Source organism: Semicossyphus pulcher, unplaced genomic scaffold, assembly GCF_022749685.1.
Source record: "Semicossyphus pulcher isolate SPU_LCO1_2020_fin unplaced genomic scaffold, fSemPul1.0.p SCAF_4, whole genome shotgun sequence".
Lineage (NCBI taxonomy): Eukaryota > Metazoa > Chordata > Actinopteri > Labriformes > Labridae > Semicossyphus > Semicossyphus pulcher.
In genome coordinates this window covers 16,101,283-16,115,139 of record NW_027211715.1, presented here as the reverse complement: position 1 = coordinate 16,115,139, position 13,857 = coordinate 16,101,283, and the positions used below count along the sequence as shown (strand labels likewise).

Below are 13,857 nucleotides of genomic sequence, written 5' to 3'. Positions count from 1 at the left end.
GGGCCTGAGCTGCTCAACAATGTTTTCTAGTTTTTTTTAAGATTGAGTAAGTCAAAACAGGACTAATGCATGATATGATATGACAAGGTCCAAAGTGTGCCCCTTATTTTGGGTGGGTCCAGAGACATGCTGATTGAGGCCAAATGCCTCCAGTATGCTCATGAGGTTTCTAGCATCTGGATCTGTCTGATTGTCAACATGTATGTTATAGAATAGAATAGAATAGAATATCTTTATTGTCATTGTACATGTACAACGAAATTGAGTGCAATCCTTATTAGTGCAGATAAGAACACATAAAACAGTAAAAAAATATATATATAAATCACATAAAAACACACACACACACAGGGCATGTTCCAGTTCTAATAAAGTGCATTACTTGCAGTTAAGTGCCGTTATTGCTTTTGGATAAAAACTGTTTTTTAACCTGTTTGTTCTTGTTTTAATTGTCCCGTATCCTCTGCCCGAAGGCAGTAGTTCAAACAGGTGGTGACCCGTGTGTGAGGGGTCTCTGAGGATGTTGTGGTCTTTACGGAGGTTGCGAGAGCTGTACAGCTCAGCCAGGGAGGGAAGAGGGCAGCCGATGATGTTCTGGGCCGTGTTGACGACCCTCTGGAGCGCTTTCCTGTCAGCTGCTGTGCAGCTGGAGAACCACACACACATGCAGTATGTCATTACAGTCTCTATGGAGCAGCAGTAGACGGACACCAGCAGTTTCTGTTTGATGTGGCTCTTCTTGAGGAGTCTCAAGAAGTGGAGTCTCTGCTGGGCCTTCTTAATCATCGCTGCAGTGTTTGCTGCAGCACCTCCCTCCTCCTCCCCCTCCCCCCCCACCTCAACACAATCTCCACCTCACATCACCACAGACCAGGTCAGAGGACAGCTGAGGAAGCTCCGACCCAGGAAAGCAGCAGGCCCGGACAAGGTGTGTCCAAGACTTCTGAAGACCTGCGCTGCTGAACTGGGGGAACCACTACAACGGATCTTCAACCTCAGCCTGCAGCTAGGGAGAGTGCCCACCCTCTGGAAGACATCCTGCATTGTCCCGGTTCCTAAAAAGAACCGGCCCAGGGAGCTGAATGATTTCCGGCCGGTGGCACTCACTTCACACCTGATGAAGACGTTGGAGCGGCTCTTCCTCAGCCTCCTCAGACCCCAGGTGCAGCACGCCCAGGACAGCCTGCAGTTCGCCTACCAGCCAGGTGTTGGTGTGGAGGATGCCATCCTCTACCTACTACACCGAGTCCACTCCCATCTGGATAAGGGGAGAGGCACAGCGAGGATTCTCTTCTTGGACTTCTCCAGCGCCTTCAATACCATTCACCCCCCTATGCTTCGAGATAAATTGAACCGGATGGGAGTGGACCCCCACCTGGTGGCCTGGATATCCAACTACCTCACCGACAGGCCACAGTACGTCAGGCTGAAGGACACCACGTCTGACACTGTGGTCAGCAGCACTGGAGCCCCCCAGGGCACAGTGCTGGCCCCTCTTCTCTTCACCCTGTACACCTCGGACTTCTGTCACAACTCAGAGCTGTGTCACATACAGAAGTACGCCGATGACACAGCCATCGTTGGATGCATCAGGGACGACAGAGAGGAGGAGTATCGGAGTCTGGTGGGGGACTTTGCTGCTTGGTGCCGCACAAACCACCTAGAGCTCAACACCTCTAAGACAAAGGAGCTGGTCATAGACTTTGGGAGGTCCAGACCGAAGCCGAGACCAGTCCTACTAGAGGGAGCTGAGGTGGAGAGTGTGGACTCCTACAAATACCTCGGGCTGTGTCTGGACAACAAACTGGACTGGTCAACACACACCAGCCACCTGTACGGGAAGACACAAGGCAGGATGTACTTCCTAAGGAGACTGCGGTCTTTTAACATCTGCAGCAAACTGCTGCGGATGTTTTACCAGTCTGTGGTTGCCAGTGTCCTCTTTTACACTGTAGTGTGCTGGGGAGGCAGCACATCCAAGAAGGACACATCCAGACTGGATAAACTGATCAGGCGAGCCGGCTCTGTGATCGGCATGAAGCTGGACCCTCTGGTGACGGTGGCAGAGACAAGGACACTGAACAAACTGTTGGACATTATGGACAATGCCAGCCACCCTCTGCACACCGTCATCAGCAACCAGAGGAGCCTGTTCAGTGAGAGACTGCTCCTTCCAAAGTGCAGGACTAACCGACTGAAGAACTCCTTTGTCCCTCATGCCATCAGGCTGTACAACTCCTCACTTACGGGGAGGAGGTAACAGGGACAGACTCTCTCAACAGCGGTAGCCACTAATTCACCTCACAAAGTTAATAGTAGTTATCTTCTTTTATTCAATAGTAATATTTATTTATTTCTCAAAGGGTCATATGTGCAATAAAAATCTGTCAATGTGCAATAATCTCTCACCACAGTGCAATAACCTAATACCACAGTGCAATAACCTAATTTAGTTTAATCAAACTAAATACCAGGTCAATTACCCACTGTTTACTTGTATATTTTCTAAGAGTGTATATTTTATATATTTTGTCATCTAATTTTGTACTTTTTTATATATATATATCTATAGATAGATATATATATTTTGATCTTTATTTTTTACCCTCTGTGTGCTGATTCTTTCCTATTGTATTGTACTGTATAAGCTGCTGGAGACTGAATTTCCCAGAGGGAGTCATCCCAAAGGGATCAATAAAGTTGAGTCTAAGTCTAAGTCTAAGGTCCTCCTCAATCTGGACGCCCAGAAACCGGAAGACTGCAACCCTCTCCACCTCCTTCCCGCTGATGTTCAATGGCTGAATATCTGTTTTATTCCTTCTGTAGTCAATGATCAGCTTCTTTGTCTTGGTAGTGTTCAGGAGCAGGTTATTGTCCCCGCACCACCCAGCCAGCCGCTTCACCTCGTCCCTGTATGCTGCCTCTTCTCCCCCGGAGATGAGTCCCACCACTGTCGTGTCGTCGGCAAAATTGATGATGGTTTTGCTGGAGTCGGCGGGTGTGCAGTCATGTGTGTAGAGGGTGTAGAGTAGTGGGCTCAGCACACAGCCCTGTGGGGAGCCAGTGCTGAGGCTGAGGGCTGAGGAGGTGTGGGGGCCGACTCTGACTCTGTGGGAGCGGCCCGTCAGGAAGTCCAGGATCCAGCAGCAGATGGATTATGAAAGTCCCAGATCTGCCAATTTGGACACCAGTCTGAGGGGGAGTATGGTTTTAAATGCAGAGCTAAAGTCCACAAAGAGCAGCCTAGCATAGCTACCTCACTGCTCCAGGTGGGTCAGAGCAGTGTGAAGAGTTGTGGCTACTGCATTCTCTGTGGACCTGTTTGCTCTGTAGGCAAACTGGTGTTTGTCCAAGGTGGGTGGCAGGTTTGACATGATGTGACTCCGCACCAGTCTTTCAAAGCACTTCATGGCTATTGGTGTGAGTGCCACTGGACGGTAGTCATTCAGGCTAGTGATGGTGGTCTTCTTTGGCAGTGGGACTATAGTGGAGGATTTCAGGCAGGGAGGGACAGTGGACTGGGATAGGGACTGGTGAAGACCCCCGCCAGCTGGTCCGCACAGTCCTTCAACACTTGTCCAGGAACGCCGTCGGGTCCAGCAGCTTTCCTTGGGTTCACTGCCCTTAGCGTACGCCTCACCTCGTGCTCTTCCACTGTGAGGATGTGGCTGCTGTAGGCTGGCAGATGGGATGCCGCTGCCTCAGGTGACACCTCCTCAAAGCAGGTAAAGAAGAGGTTCAGCTCCTCTTCCAGCAAGGCATCACCGTCAGCAGCTGAGAGGTTGCCAGACCTGTAGCTGGTGATGTGCTGGACCCCCTGCCACACCTGCCTTGTGTTGTTGCTGCTGAGCTGGTCCTCTATTTTTCTGCCGTAAACAGCCTTGGCCTGTCTGATGCCTCTCTTTAGGTTGGCTCTGGCAGCACTGTACTGTGACCCATGACCAGACCTGAAAGCAGTGTTTCGCTCCATCAGCAGGCTCTTGACCTCTTTTGTCATCCAGGGCTTCTGGTTAGGATGGACCTGAATGCGCTTGTCCACAGTAACAGTGTCCATGCAGAACTTTATGTAGCCCAGGACGGCTGCTGTGTAGTCCTCCAGGTCCTGATGTTGAAAGATATCCCAGTTTGTTGTTTGGCAGCAGTCCTGCAGCTGATGGGAAGCACCCTCAGGCCATGTTTTAACAGTTATTGTTGTGGTAAGAGCACTTTTCCTGAGGGGGGGGTGTATCACCTGTGATAATTATTCAGTGGATACCTTGGATAACAGCTCAGAGAATTGATCAAAAAATCCACATTTAGATTTTGGTGGTCTATATACAGTAATTATTAACATTGTGTGAACACAATGTATAGATAAGGCAAGGTATTCAAAGGAATTGAAATCACCGAGGGGGACTTCCTTGCAGGTCTAGATGTTGGAGAAGACAGCAGCTATTCCAACACCTCTCTTATCAGATGTTGTTGTATGGATGAAATTTTAATTGGGAGGTGCAGTCTCAATAAGTGCAACTGAGCTACTTTTATCCAACCAGGTCTCAGTCAGTAGAGTGAAGTCTAGGTTATGAGTACTTATGAGATCATTGATTAAAAAGGACTTATTCGTTAGTGACCTGACGTTTAATAAAGCCATTGTTATTGCTCGAGGTGCATGACTTTGAGGAGGACTAATGATTGAAGTCCGAACCGGTACTAAATTGTTTAGATTCCTGTATATTATAGGGGGATTACAAGGTCTTTGTCTGTGGTTACCGCTAATTACAACAGGAATATGTAAGACAGAGTCACAGTCATTAGTCTGATGGATCGGACTCACCAAACATCATTTGCGCAGTGCATTAGTGGAGGTTAACGCCAGTTCAATGTTCATAGCGAGGAGACGTGATCCGTGAAAATGTGGATGTACTCCATCGTGTCTGAAGAGGTATGGACGGTTCCAGAATGTGGTAAAATTGTCCACAAATGGTATGCTGAGCGAGCAGCAGTATCCCTTGAGTCATGTATGAAGTTGAGGGACACGACTGAATTTGACGTCTCCAAAGCTGGGACAGGGCAACGGGCCAGAGATGATGAGCCAGTGGTCTGATTGAAGAAAGCTGTCTATAAGGTTCATGAAGTCAACTTCAAGTTTCTCCGATTGATTATTCCTGATGTCGTTTATTCCCACGTGAATGACAAAGGTTGAAGCAGAAGTCTTTTGGTCCAGCAACTGTGGGACTTTGGAGTCGATTTCCTGGACACAGACACCAGGGTAGCAGAAGGTTTTAGCTGCAGGCAAGGCGATGTGTCGCACTATGGATGTGCCGACAACGAGCACGGACGAAGGTCTTAGCAGGGTAGCCGGTGGTTGACGGTGCACCCCCCGGGAGTTAGAGTTGCGCCTGGAGCTCCTCCGTGCTGCGTGCCTTCCGATTGTGTTAACAGCAGTCTGGCGACAAGCAGCAGTGTTCTGGTGAGTAACCACTGGATACTTTCCAATGTGCCGTGACAGAGCTGCACCCCCGGAGCTGGACCCTGGGCCATGTTCGGGGTGCGCTGCACCAACATGTGGTTGAGGGCAGCAGAGAGCAGGCAGTGGAGCTACAGCGCCCCTTTGGTGAATGGCCTGCGAGCAGCTCAGGGACAGATGTGGAGGTGACGAAGACGAGCCCTACGCTAATCCGGAGCGCCAATGCGCAGCAGGCATGGGTGCGGCAGGAGAGGGACAGGCCAGTGTGGGATATTCCTGTTGGTCCAAGATGTTAAACAAAAAAATGTTTTCAAGCTGGATCTCCTGGGGCTGTCGAGACCGGTACAATCGGCTGCTCCTGTGTTTCCCTCCGCCGATGACAATCCAGCCGTCTGCGGGCTCAACACCGGGGGTAGAACTGGCCGGGGCTTTCAGTTTACCAGTGTAGGATCCAGGTCTCTTCAGCATGCCCGGTAGCAGCCCCTGGAGCTCCGGTGGCGACTGAGCAGGACCAGGGGATAGTGGTGTCGTTATCCTTCTGTAACGGTCGGGGCAGCGGGTCGTGCTGATCCTGTCCCGGACATTGCAACTATTGGAGCGCAGGACATGAAGGTGTCTGGCCTGAGCAGAAGCAACAGCGGAGAAATCCAGGACAAGTTTGTCTTTCTGTTTGAGATTTGCCTCCAAACGAGAGATGTTGTCCTTCAATTTTGAGAAGGTAAGATAGCAAGACTCACACACAGCCATTGCATTAGATAGCAATTCCACGTCCGATGACCACAACTTCTGTGAAGAGATGAACGGAGCGACACAAAATCCAGAATATGTTTGTTTAAAAAAGAAAAAACTGGATTAAAAGTTTCCAAATTAGCACAAATGTGCTATTAGCTAGGAGGGTAGCAAGCTTGAGACAAGCTTCTTTCCCAAAATATGCCGCTTTTACATGACGTTAGAGTGAAGTCGAAAATCTCAGGACAAGATAGTAAATCCAACAAACTGAAGAAAAAGTCAACTTTAACGCTCCCGACAGTAGATGAGTTTGGATAAGAAGTGTCTATCCTCGGATCAGCTGTCGGATCAGCAAGTGGCTCCACTTCCGGGTTCAGTGTCCTTCTCTCTCCTTGTTGCCCTAATCACTTCTATACTAACACCTTGATCTGTTTAAAAGATCTCAGTGTGCTATACGCCATAGAACTAACACTTGTCCAAGAGGCTCTCGTACCATGTGATTTATCTATCCCTATAGCTGATAAAATTGCAGTCATAATATCAACATTTTGAGTTTGTTTAAGAAACTCTCATGCTGTATGACTTCGCAAGCCAATTGAGATCTGGTTTGAGTCTTGTGAGAAGACTCGCGAACAGCAAGAGATAGCTGCTTTTATACTGCAAGGGGAAAGTACCAAACCATTCCGTCCTTGTACAACATGCACGTGAACGGACCTTTTTCTCCATGCAAAACAGTTGAACAGTCCGTTCTCGCACACATGCACGTGTCAAGAACGTGTCAAGATCTTGCACCTGTATTCTAGCTGGAAAGTCCCTGGGGTGAACACCTGCTGGTGTATAAATAAATATAAAAGTAAATGAATAAAAGAAATAATAATAAAAAAAGTTTAAACAACTGCTATGTCTGGGTCACAAAAGTTTAACACTTGCTCTGTCTACGTCACAACTGGCATGTTTCTGTCTGACTTCTTGTGCAGCTACAGTTGCTCCCTGCTTACACACACGCACACTTTCTTACAGCAGTTACAGAGGCTTTTAACAAAGCATAACAATATGTTGATTATAACAAATGCAAACTGAGAAAAACTTCAACAAAAGTGAATACTTATCTTTGTCTAATATCACACCAAACAGATTATATGTTGTCAAGCAAATGCAATCGTTTTAAAAAGTAATATTATGAGCAATCAATCTTTTAAGTATATATAGTAGTATGTATATCTGCGTTCTTGTTGCAGCATTAGTTCTTTAAAATGTGCCCATTTCTGTTTCAAGTAACTCCATCATAGGAATTAGACAGATGTTGTCATCATTACCATTGATGTTTCTTTGCATGGTTGAAGTGATCACCCTCAGGGGAAATTCGCTACTGTTACTAGGCCCTAGGTGGCTCGTCTGCGGGTGGGTGGGCTGCTGTTCGACACCCATTTAATCTTCAGTTGTTTATTACAAAGCTCTTAGCTTTTTTAAATCTGAGTGAATTTCAAGCTCCTCTAGCCCATCTGAAATACTAAACATTTTGATCAATAGAAACACGCAAAGACAGAGATCGCAAACAGCGATAGTCCCAGTGTTATATGCTTACTGGTTTCTACCCTGACTGGTTTCCGTAAGCCAGAGGTTTCTGTGTTTCCTTAATAGCAGCAGTTGTTTCTGTGGTTGGATTCGCTACACATTCACATTCTGTTTTCGGTCTCATCTGAGCAATCATTTTATTTAGTATTATTATTATAAATTTCTCTATAGTTTAGAGAAAAACATAATCATAAGAAGTGACAACAGAAAAGAAGAGACTATTGCTCTTTGAATGTTTTATTGTCAGTGTGAGCTTCTCTTAGCGTGAGGTTGCACAGATTTCATACTGACACGGTGCCAGAGTGACGCCAAAGCAGTAGTCCATCACAGGCTCAACCCCAGCAGGCATGGAGAGGGTGAAGTGCTGCATGAAGGAGGTGAAGAAAAGGAAAAGCTCCATCCTGGCCAGGTTCTCACCAAGACACAGCCGCTTACCTGAGAGAGGAAAACACACTAAAACAAACTGAAAATTTCATTGACATGGATGTGTACAGAAGCCTTGAGAAGAAAGTGTGCGTAAAATTGTGCTTCGTCAACATTTATAACCATTACGTGCACTCAAAACGGGACCTGAAAATAACGTATGAGATTGAAAAAGCAAACGGTGGGAAAATGTGTGCACCTGTAAGCAAACACTGAACAATGTGCACACACATTATGGAGATGAGAAATTGGCGTTGCAGATGGTGAGGTGGTGAATTGAAGCCAGATTGTATATTGATGCTTCTCACGATTAATTTCACTAAATATCAACCGTTTTTGTCCAGTCCACGTCATCATCAACATTCGTACCAGCAGTGATATTTGTACTTATGCCTGTAGTGAGCCGTATCCCATTAGAACATTTCAATTTTCACCTTTTCACCTTCACATTCCCCCTGAAGTGCAAAGGACATGTCCATCTATTGAATCGTAGGGTGTAGATATCCAGAGTAACATAAAAAGGCGTTAAATAATTCCAGAACAGAGTGTCACTAGTTCATGTTAATATCCTATAATACTGCGCATATATCACCAAGTATAATGTTTAGATTTAATAGAGACTTCTATTATAAAATATCCGAGAGTTCGGAATACTACTGCAGCAGTAATGTGTTGCCTCTTGCTGATTTTTCATTTGTGTAAGACTCCATGCTGTGTCCACCTATCAATATGTGCTTTCTAACCTCCATCTTAATCACAAGTACTTGGATATATGTGTCCTTCCACTCAGTTGTTGCGTTGATTCATTGTTAACAACCTTTGATCAGCTGGCTCATTTGATTGATTAACATCCATGAGGTGCTTTGCATTGAATATTTATGAAGTAATGTAGGTGTACAGAGGGGTAAGAGGAGTAAGAGGCTGATCCATGTTTGCATATTTGCTTTGGGCCTATCTGGAGCTGTTCGAGTGTTTCCTGGGAAAACTGGGAAAGAAACTTATTCCATAAGGTGTTGTGTTGCTCCTCACCAGCAGAGAACGGGACGAAAGCAGCTGGCTTCACAAACTTGCCCTCCTTGTTGATAAAGTGTTTTGGGTTGAAGGTTAATGGCGTCTCCCACTCATTCTTGTCGTACAGCACCGAGGTTAAATTAGGAATGACTGTAACTCCCTGTTGATTAGAGTAATAAAATAATTATGATTAATATAATAATAATGCCATATGGTGGAGATTGTGTCATTGAAATTGCATCCATGATAACTGACCTTTGGGACTGTGTAGCCTCCCAGCTGGACATCCTTGTTGGTCATGTGAGGCATGCTGAGAGGAACTATGTTTCCCATTCTCTGGACCTCGTGGATGACAGCATCAGTATAGGGCAGGTTTGCACGATCTTCCATTGACAGCTGTCTGGACTGTCCAATCACTCTGTCTATCTCAGCCTGGACCTTTGCTGTGAGGAGGAGAAACGAACAAGAGTTTAAGAGTATATCATTAATAATCTGCAACAGTAAATATTACAGACTTTTGAAGAGATCAAGCACAATGCCGCATTGCCATTAAGGTGAATAAGTGCATTAAACCAGTCATGAGAACACAACTGGACAGAGTAAGTGATGCATGATTGCACAATATTTATCATTGTCGAGTGTAATTCTCTTAACCAGTAAAATTGCCACCAATAAATGTGTTTTGGTGTTGCCAATTACACATTATTGAGTAAGGTCAGTGTTCTTACCCTGGATCTCAGGGTACTTGGCCATGTAGAGGAAAGCCCAGCGCAGGGTAGTGGATGTGGTCTCAGAGCCAGCCACAAACAGATCCAAGACACAACTAACAAGGTTTTCCTCATCAAAAGTGTTGTCAGGCTGCCCCTTACTCTGAGAATATATCAAAATACATTTGTTAAAGCATGCAACAAAATAATTCCCTGCACATGGGACCCGCGCACAGCAGAGCCACGCTGTCATGGATTTATTAAGCTTCATACTGATGAAGCCCAACTGCATCCACATATTAATGGTGTGTTTTACTAGTTCACTTGAATTAGGCAGTGCCCTACTGTCTTCTTTGCACAGGCTTAGCGGCCATGTTAGCGCTGCAATCCATTTGTAAATTAGGCCCTTATCATCTTCATAAACAGCACAGTGTAAGCATTGAAAAGCCTCATTTAGAGCCAGTCACCGTCTGTATTTCATTCAGGTAGCAGTCGATGTAGTCTCTTTGGTCTGAGGGTTCCCAGTTTTGCTTGTGCTTGTTTCCTTGATCTCTTCTCTTATGAAGTCCTTTACAGAATTCCACACATGCAGGGCTGTCTGATGAGGCCCTGGCAAACGTCTCATCAGCAGAGGGAATGAGTTGTAAAACTGCACAGTAGAGCAGATTGAATACATGGAGGAGACATTTCAGCAAAAATATTTTCTTGTAACAATCAATACTTTACAATTTAATTCTGTTTTAAAAATCAAGAGTTATGAATGGTCATCAAGAATTCATAGAACCGTGGTTATATCCGTAACTCGTTCTATTTAGTTCTTCCTGACCGCCAGAGGTGACACTTTTACACTGGATGATTATATTCATCATAGTCACACAGGAACCCTCTCAATGGGAACAACCTGTGGGTTGCTAAAAGCATGCTGTGGGGGTGTTGGTTTAGCTCAGTTGATAGAGCAGTTGCCCCATATACAGAGGCAGTCTTCATTGCACTGGTCACAGATTTGACTCCCAGTCTGTGACCATTTGGTACATGTCGTCCCCCACTCTCTCCTCCCCCCTATTCTGTCTCTCTTCAGCTGTTCTATGTTCTAGTGGCCCATAACATTGAGGGGCAAAGTCAGACCCTTTGCCTGCCTATTTACCTATAAAATCCAGCTGTAAAGTCTGTACTTGGACAGGGCATGCCCCTCTACTATGGCCCTCATAAATGAAAACAGGCTCAAGGCCCTTACCAAGCAGAACAGTTTTGCTGAATTAGACTAATCATGCAGGTATAAGGGGTCATACACTGCCAGCTCTATGACCTGATTAGAGTGGACAGGAGCTAACCTCTTCAGAAGCAGAGATCTTCTTGTCCAATAAAGACAGCAAAAAACACAATATTGTTGACACAGGGGAACCCTCAGGCAACCCTCATCTGCTTTGATGAAATTGTTTGAAAGCTGACAAAGAAAGGTGAATAAATGGATCATAGAATCGAAAGATGACCAGTGCATGGACATTGATTTATCTTCATCCCAGAGCACACGTCCAAAACGTGTTCACCACGTCACACCTCAGTAGCTTATTGAGATATATTGGTTTGTTTAAAAGTCACTACACTCGACCTTCATCCACAGATTACTTGCGAGAACATTCAAAGGGACATCTTTTGTGATGAGGTGGGCTTATTGTGCAAGATGGATTGTATACTGGGCTAACGCACCACCTCTGGCTTTCAGGAAGAATAAAACAGAACTAGTCTTGTGCATTTTAAACGTTTGCCATATTGAGCTCTGTGTGTACCAAGTACCATGTAGCTCAAACCACTTATGGCGACATGCATGGATTGTAGTGTTTCACACTGAAAAATGTATTGCCCAAAAGTGGCACAACATTAAAATTTCATTAACAGCATTAATATGCCATACCTGTGCCCAAATTGTGGCTTGACTCTGTAGAGCTTTTTCAAAGCAGCCAATCAGGTTCCTGAACTTCTCATCAGTGTACTCAAAGCGATGCCCAAACACCAGGGAACAGATGATGTTGGAGACAGCGTTGTTGATGATGAGGTGTGGATTGAAGGCTTTACCTTTACATTTGAACAGAAATGTAGATTAAACATTTGTGATGGTTTCTCTTTCTAAATGTTTCACTGTGCATTCAATATTTACCTCGATAGCTGTTAACGTCTTTTGAACAATGTGTGAATTCATCCAAGATGATAGGTTCAAGTGACTTCTTGCCAAATCCAAAATATCTAAGTGTTGAAAGGGTAAAACGCCTCTGCTGCTTCCATATGTGCCCACAACTTAAAACTACACCTGATGGCAAATACAACAAGAGTGGATTAAAATTAAGTGGATTACTTTGTTCATTCAACAAAGATTCCCTGTATCAATATTACAGGAGCCAAAATAATAGTGAGTTAAGTGTTGTGTACAAAGGCTTTGCATGTATGTATGCTTGTGTGTGTTTTTCGCATCCTCTCACCTAGTCCGTGGCTTATGTCCTGAAATAGAGGGAGGGGAGGGCGATCTGCTAGACTGTCTCCCTGATTTACCAGAGCTTCTTTCAGAACCTCAAACCCATTTAAAATTACCATCCACTCTTGGCCCATTCGCAGGCTGTATACATCTCCGTGTTTCCCTGCTAACTGTGAGCGGATTCAAGAGGAAAAGAACACAATGGTCAGTATAACAAAGAGAAAAATGAATCCTATAGGTTGAACTTCAGATTTTCTCATTTTAATTTTGTTGATCTACCTGTGTCATACTCTCATGGGTCCTTTTGTGGTCCACAGAGAACGTGTTGCCCACAACAGGAAATGTCCGGGGTCCTGGAGGGAAGCTGGCCGGACGACGGTTCTTAATATAATCTGCAGTGAGGATAAAAATCGCCACAAAAAGCAAAAGACTTTTGATGTCCCAGTCAACATACAATCCAAACACAGCAAAGAATGAATCCATTTTGCCAACAAGGTCTCAAGTCTGTCTGACTGAAGCCTTTGCTTTCCTTGTTTCTTAATGAGACCTAAGGCTCGTGTTGTGTTGAGACAATGTCACTCTTTTTCTCCTCTGAGGGACAATCCTGATGTTATTGACTCTTGGACACTTTTTGGACATTGCCCTCTTTATAAAGGGAAAAGGGATGTATAACACACTGTTAATCAGTGACCATGAATAAACTTCTAGAATTTAGCAGTAAGGAATATCATGTTCTATGGTGGAAAGGTGAAGTGTACTCTTATAACATGTAAAACAAATAGACAGCCAGATTAACAATTGAAACTATTTACCTTCTACTTGGAATTGTTGTTCCTTGCAGTCTCTTGTGAGAATAAGATACTGATTTCTGCTTTGCAAATATTACAATATCACATTTGCAAACATATTATGCATGAAAATAGCCTGGAGGACTTTTTTACCTTATCTTTAAACACTTTGTCTGAGTTGTACTCCTTCACTGTACAGCTAAACTATGTGACCAAAAGTATTGGTGCTACATTACACTCATTTTTGATTGTTTGAACATCAAGCTCTGAAACTCAAGGATCATGTGTTAGTCAATATGATCATGCCTTTGGTGAGAATTGATTCCTAACCATTGAAGAAATGTGTCTCATGTGTTCACCATTGTATTACTTTGTTCATGTTGTAAGTTAAAGCAATTCTATACCTTTCTGGCATTTTTACACTTTTCTTTTGTAATCATAAAATGCTCCTAATAAGCGTATAGCACAATAAAATGTAAAAGAAATCCACTAGGCGTTGAAACTCATCAATATTTAAGTTTCATATATTTCTGATAAAAGTCTAACCAATCATTTTATTCGATCCGAATAAATTGATTTGCCGAGCTTCCTGTCTATCATCCGTCGCCACGTCCCTCCCAGTTGCACCGCTGTCACGGCTCGCAAGTCGCGCGCCTCTCTGGCAGAGCAGTAGAGCGATGAAGATGGAGATGATGGAGAACTGACAATGAC

General features: G+C 44.7%; 1 pseudogene; it reads right to left on the bottom strand.

Annotated features, from left to right (window-relative positions):
* Window positions 1-8,009: 8,009 nt before the first annotated feature.
* LOC138606886 (cytochrome P450 2J2-like) lies at window positions 8,010-12,841 on the bottom strand (annotated as a pseudogene).
* Between the last annotated feature and the right edge of the window lie 1,016 nt (window positions 12,842-13,857).